The 6,000-nt window shown below is 43.5% G+C and overlaps 1 protein-coding gene across 5 annotated transcripts in view; it reads right to left on the bottom strand.

The window, feature by feature from the left end:
• Positions 1-6,000, bottom strand: part of Inpp5b (inositol polyphosphate-5-phosphatase B) — a 53,612-nt gene that overhangs the window by 37,989 nt on the left and 9,623 nt on the right. The gene's annotated exons all lie outside the window — the stretch shown is intronic.

Raw genomic sequence — 6,000 nt, forward strand, 5'->3', positions numbered from 1 at the left:
AAATTGCCCAGGCTGGGCTGCAACTTATAATTCTCCTGCCTTAACCTCCAAATGCATGCACTACCACACTCTGCTTTTGTTGGTTTTTTTGTTTGGTTTTTTTTTTTTTTTTTTTTTTTTGTACTGAGGATCGAACTCAGGTCCTTGAGTTTGCAAGGCAGGCAGTGGAACCACTGAGCTAAATCCCCAGCCCTGTTTGTTTTTTGACATACTGGGGATTGAACCCAGTGCCTTCTCACTGAGCTACATCTGCAGCCTTTTTTAATTTTTGAGACAGGGTCTCACTAAGTAGCTGAATGGCCTAAGATGAGCTCAAACTCACCATCTTCCGGCCTCAGTCTCTCAAGTACTGGAATTACAGAGGTGCACTACCACACACCTGCCGTTACTGTTATTTTCTTTAAATTCAAATAACTATGCTTAGTTTCCTTTTCTTTTTTAAATATGGTTTTGTTTTGAGACATACTTTCTCTATATGGTTCAGGCTGGCCTTGAACTCAGGGCAGTCCTCTTGCCTTATGCCCTCTCCCCACCAGTGCAGGGATTATAGGTATGGACCACCACAACCACTTTATTTATTTATCTCCCTCCCACCATACTGGGAATGGAACTCAGGAACTTGTGCTTGCCAGGCAGACACAGTGCGCCACTGAACTACATCCTTGGCCTGCACACTCACTTTAAACATAGTATTTTAAACTTTTTTAAAAGTACACTGATTTTAACATTTGGAATGGGCACAGACATCTCTACAAACTATAAACGTATGAGTCCTGGACTCAAAATCCAATGTGCAATTTACACAAATCCGATTTAGGTTAGCAAGGACTAAATGACTAGTTTTCAGAGAGGAAGACTTTTAGAGCAGCAGTTCAGTGGTAGTAGGCTGTGAAGAGGTGACTTTTTCCTCCTGCCTCTCCTTCAGCGGGCCTTTTGCGAACTGTCTGTTGCGTAGAGATAAAGCTGAAAGAGAAGTGGGCAAAAACAAACCAGGAAGGGCGGGGAAGGGAGCGCAGAGCATGCTCAGAGGGGAAGGCAGCAGGAGTTGTTCAGGCTACAAACTATATTGGTGTCTACACTCCGACCAAAGACAGATACCTTTCCAGAGCACCTGGGGGCCAGGGATTTAGCTCAGTGGTTCTACTGCCTGCCTCGCAAGCACAAGGACCAGAGTTCAAGCCCCCGGTACAAAAAAAAAAAAAAAAGAGCACCTGGGGATGTTCAAGATATTACACTGGTGTTTGGGAAGGAGAGGGGGATGTAAATGCCATGGGCAGCAAATTCAAGCTAATTCAAATACAGCTAAATGGGAAGTCAACAAAAAGGTGGGAAAGTATAGGGCTCTTATCCAGAAATATAAGTCAAATTTGAAGAAAGAGGAAATGAATGTGATTGTGGTAGATAAGACCAGACAGGCGAGCCGAGGCCAGGCTGTGCTACTTAAATGCCACACTGAGGAATTTAAACTTTATACTGTGAACAACAGGGAGTGGTATAATACTCAAGTTCACATAGAAAAGGGCAGTATATGCCAGGTGTGGCACATGCCTGTAATTTTCAGGAGATCACAAGTTCAAGACCATCCCAGGCAACTTAGTATCTCAGCAAGACCCTGTCTCAAAAAAAAAAAAAAAAAAAAAAGTCTGAGGATGTAGCTCGGTATAATCCTCAGTATGGAAGAAAGAAAACAGCATATCACATGAACTAGGAAGATTGTGACAAATGGCAGATAGGATTGGCACTGCAGGAAAAAAATGAATAAAAGGTGCTTATTTAACATAAGAGCAGGGCTGGGGATTAAAAAGCAAAGGGAAGAATCAAGATGACCAAGATTTTTAGAACTATATTGAGAAAAAAAAGAGCAAGGAAAGGAATAAGGAGAGTTTCTGAAAAGAAACCACCTGTCTACAGCCATAAATGCCCAATCTCATCTGAAAAGAAACCTTAGGGTAGGTCCTGAAGAGGGCAGCTAGCTTCTAAACTCTGTGGGTGACATTTACTCTGTCTGTGTTTCCCCAAGCAAAAGCACCTCAAGCTAGATTAGCATTCCTAAATCCTCAGGGACTCTCCTGAAGGCAAACTTTTACTCCCATTTTATAGAGGTACAGGAAATTCAAAGGACATGTTTGATATGCCAAAGAGCACAGAGAAAATTATCCAGGCTACTTGGATATATACTTTATTCAAATCCTCATCATGAATATTCCAATGAAAGTTTTCTCATCCATATTTGCTAGCTTCCGTTCATATATGGATCATTATTAAAGCCTAAATCTTTGTTACAGCATTTCTTTTTGTTTGTTTGTTTTGGGGTTTGTGTTACAATGTACTTTATTGATTTTTTTGTTTTTGTTTCTTTTGGGTACCAGGATCAAACTCCCGACCTTGTGCTTGTGAGGCAGGCAGCAGCACCACTGAGCTAAATCCCCCACCCAACAATGTACTTCAAGCAACAAAAATATCACATGTAAGTCAGTTAGCTTCTATTCCCCAACTCTGTCTTTCCTCTAATAAATATTGATGCCTTCCTCTTCCTGAATCTGTCCCTGAGGATTTTCCTGTGCAAAGTTCCACTTCTAATTGAATGTTTATGGGTCACCTCTCTTGTTCTAGACAACCACTGTAGAATTCCAAAACAAACAGTTTTCACAAGAAAAAAAAAATCCTTTGGGGGTTCTCCTGTACTAGAAACAAAAGTGAGGTTAAATGGGACAGAGAAGGAAAATGGAGAGGGGACCAAAAAAGGAAGAAGAAAAATGAGCACAGTTCTGTTTTGTTTAAAGAAACAAAGTGGCTCAAAATAAGCTAATTTTCATTGGAGCCTGAAGAACTTCCTATGAAATGATAGGTGATATTTCTACCCCTAAGATGAACAAAAGCAAAACATTTTATCCATGCTAAAAGGACATGTGGGTCATACAGATTTCATTTATTAACATACTCAAAGCAAAATCAAAGAGAGAAAAAAGAAGAACAACCTGGAGCTATTTTTTGAACATCCTCTCTGGCTCCTGCTCTGATAATCTAGGTTACCTTTCTGTTACCCTGAGACATAAAAAGCATTCATTTCCTTTCATAGGCCAGGCAGATTTTAAGACTTTGTTTCCTGGGTCCAGGGGAAAAAAATACCCATTCCATTCTAAATTTGAGTTGCTACAAAGATGGCTCACTTTGGTTTTTTTTGTTGGGTTTTTTGTTTGTTTGTTTGTTTTTTGGTACTGGGAATCAAAGTCCGGTCCTTGCGCTTGTAAGGCAGGCAGCAGAACCACTGAGCTAAATCCCCAGCCCAAAGACGGCTCACTTTGAATCAACTATAGGAGAAAAAAAATTGCAAAAGATCAAAATTTGTTGCTGGGTGTGGTGGTACACGCCTGTAATCCAAGCACTTGGGAGGCTGAGGCAGAAGGATCACTGTGAGTTCAAAACCAGCCTGGGCTACATAATGAGTTCCAGATCAGCCTCAACTACATAGTGAGACCCTGTCTCAAAAAAAATCAAAATTTGTTTGCTCTTAACACTTAAATTGGCCCAGAATAGCCCTCAGGGGACTTTTGAGTAGCTGTCTTTCCACTGTATTCCTCAGAATACTTCAGAATGCAGCTCCAGATCTTTGCAGGCACCCAGAAGAAATGCAGGTAGTGACTTTTTACATAGTGACTGGGATGAAAAGTGAGCTCTATGCAGGAACCCCAGTAAGGTTTTCTGGGTAAGAGGATCTAATAAAAATGAAACACAGTACTTCTCCCAGGTCAGAAAAAAAAAAATACTCAAGTTAACAGCAATAAATTAAGAAACAGAAAAGCTCCTGCCTTAGGTAGCTGTCACTTTAAGGCCAGAGCAAGGTCTTAGCTGCTGATGAGACTAAGAGAATCAGATAAACAGGTGGCCACTCAACCAGAAGCATACATCTCACTTCAACATCACAACTTAGCTCCTAGACACAATCTGAATTTGAAGACGTGCGTTCCTCTGGAAACTAGCTTCACTTCATTTTTCTACTACAATCACACACTCCTAAATTCAGCAAAGACTAACTAAAAAGAAGGGACATTTTGGAAGGAAGTGCAAAGTGAGATCTTTCCTCTCTCTATCAAAGCAAAAGTGGGTGAATCTCTAGCAGATTCATCTTGCCCCCAACACACCTAGGCCATAAGATGCCCATGCCCTTAGCTCACCCTACAAGGACCATCTTCCTGTCAGCCTGACCCTTTACCTCTATGAACACAGTATCACTAGCCAAGCACAGCTGTGCACACCTGTAAACTCAGGATGCTGAGGCAGGAGAGTCAAGAGTTCAAGGTGAGCCTGGGTTCCATAGTGAGTTAAGGCCACAGGTGAACTATATACTGAGACCTTGTCTCAGAAAAAAAAAAAAAAAAAAAAAAAACAAAAAAAAAAAAAAGACTATGAGACTCTTCTTAGCCTGCCACCTCCTTTGAAGAGAGGTCCCTTTAATTCTCCTGTTATGTTCCACAAATAGCATTTCAAAGCCTTGGGTTGGCTACTGGGAAGTGGGTCTTTTGGCCATTTTATAGAAGAAGAACCAAATCCACCACCTGTTTCCTTTGGGGCTTGGATCTACTACAGCTTCCACAGGAGGCCCAAAGGGTTTCCTCCATCTGTTGTAGAAGTAACTCCTCCCTGAGGCCAGAGCATCTCTGGAAAGGAGAGATGACTCAAATATAAGGATCTGGTGCCATTCTTACTAATTTTAATAGAGACAACTTAGCAATTACTAGCGCGATCCTACTAACTGTGGATATTGCAATGGCGAAAGATTCTTTTAAATTAAAAGTAAAACCAAAACCTTCACAGTAAGTCCTCTCCAGTACGTGGCTAGTTTTTGTGAAAGGAAATAAAAGGCTCTGCAATCCCTGCACATTTCTCACCCTGGGACAGATAACTAGCTTCAGACCCGGCTGGCCTGAGTCCTCAGGGAGTGGGCCCCTCCAACAGCCTGGCTCTGGCACACTGGCTTTTTGAAAAGGCTGACTCCACCTCTTGGTGCTGCAATTGGGCCTGTCCTCCACTGATTATCTGAATTCTGGTAGCCTGTTGTGAAAGGCAAGGAGAGGATATGCTCTTAATCTTAAACTCTCATCATCCATACCATAGCCCAGTAAGTCATAGAAACTGAAGCAATAGCTGTCTAAAGATCAGCTCTTGAAGTGAACTCTGATAAGCCTAAGGCACATGCCAACTATCAGCACCATCAGGCGCTTCAATCGTACCTTTGGTGGCTGCAACAAAGAAGAAGCAGAAGCACTGTGTAAGAGGGCTTGCCTAGTTTCCTCTCAGTTTACAAACTCTTGTGCAACGCCCCTCACAGTTTCCAAGCCTTTTAAGAGCGCGCAGAGTGCGGGCCCAGAGTTGACACAGCTACTTGACAGACTTCGTATCTAGCAAGTGACTGAGAAAAGCGTACAAACAGGTACCAGAGGTTGTGCCAAAGCTCGCACAAAACTGGTGCTTCGTGGGCACACTCGGGGGAAAACCACCAAGGAGCCCTTACAAAAAAAAAAAAAAAACCCTTGAGCTGACCATAAAAGGCAGGTCTGCGGGGCCTCACAAAGCACGGGACTGACCCAAATTTCAGGCCTGAGCCTCTTGCTCTTCCTCCTGCACAACCTTCTGCTCAACAATTAGCTTTTTGTGCTGCACCACACTAGTCCCTTTCACCTGTAACCTCATCCCCGTCTCCAGTCCCAGGGTGGGCAGGTCCCCTGGACCGGCTCTGCGCAGTAACGGAGAAGCCCACGCACACTGTCTCCCATCCAAAGGAAGCTCTGTCACAGGACGGTGCACTCCCCAGAAACACTCGCCAAACGCGGCAGGTCAGGACAGAAGAGCAAGCTCGGCTGAAGAAACTGAGGGCCCGAGAAGGGTAGCAAGCGGCCCAAGGTAACAGAGCGAGCTGGAAACGGGGCTTCACCCAAACGCCCGCCTGCGGAAACCTGGGTACCGGGTTCCGACCGGCCTGCCCCGTCGGGCCGGGCTGAG

Source organism: Fukomys damarensis, unplaced genomic scaffold (genome assembly GCF_012274545.1).
Source record: "Fukomys damarensis isolate Sample0158 unplaced genomic scaffold, DMR_v1.0_HiC HiC_scaffold_23, whole genome shotgun sequence".
Lineage (NCBI taxonomy): Eukaryota > Metazoa > Chordata > Mammalia > Rodentia > Bathyergidae > Fukomys > Fukomys damarensis.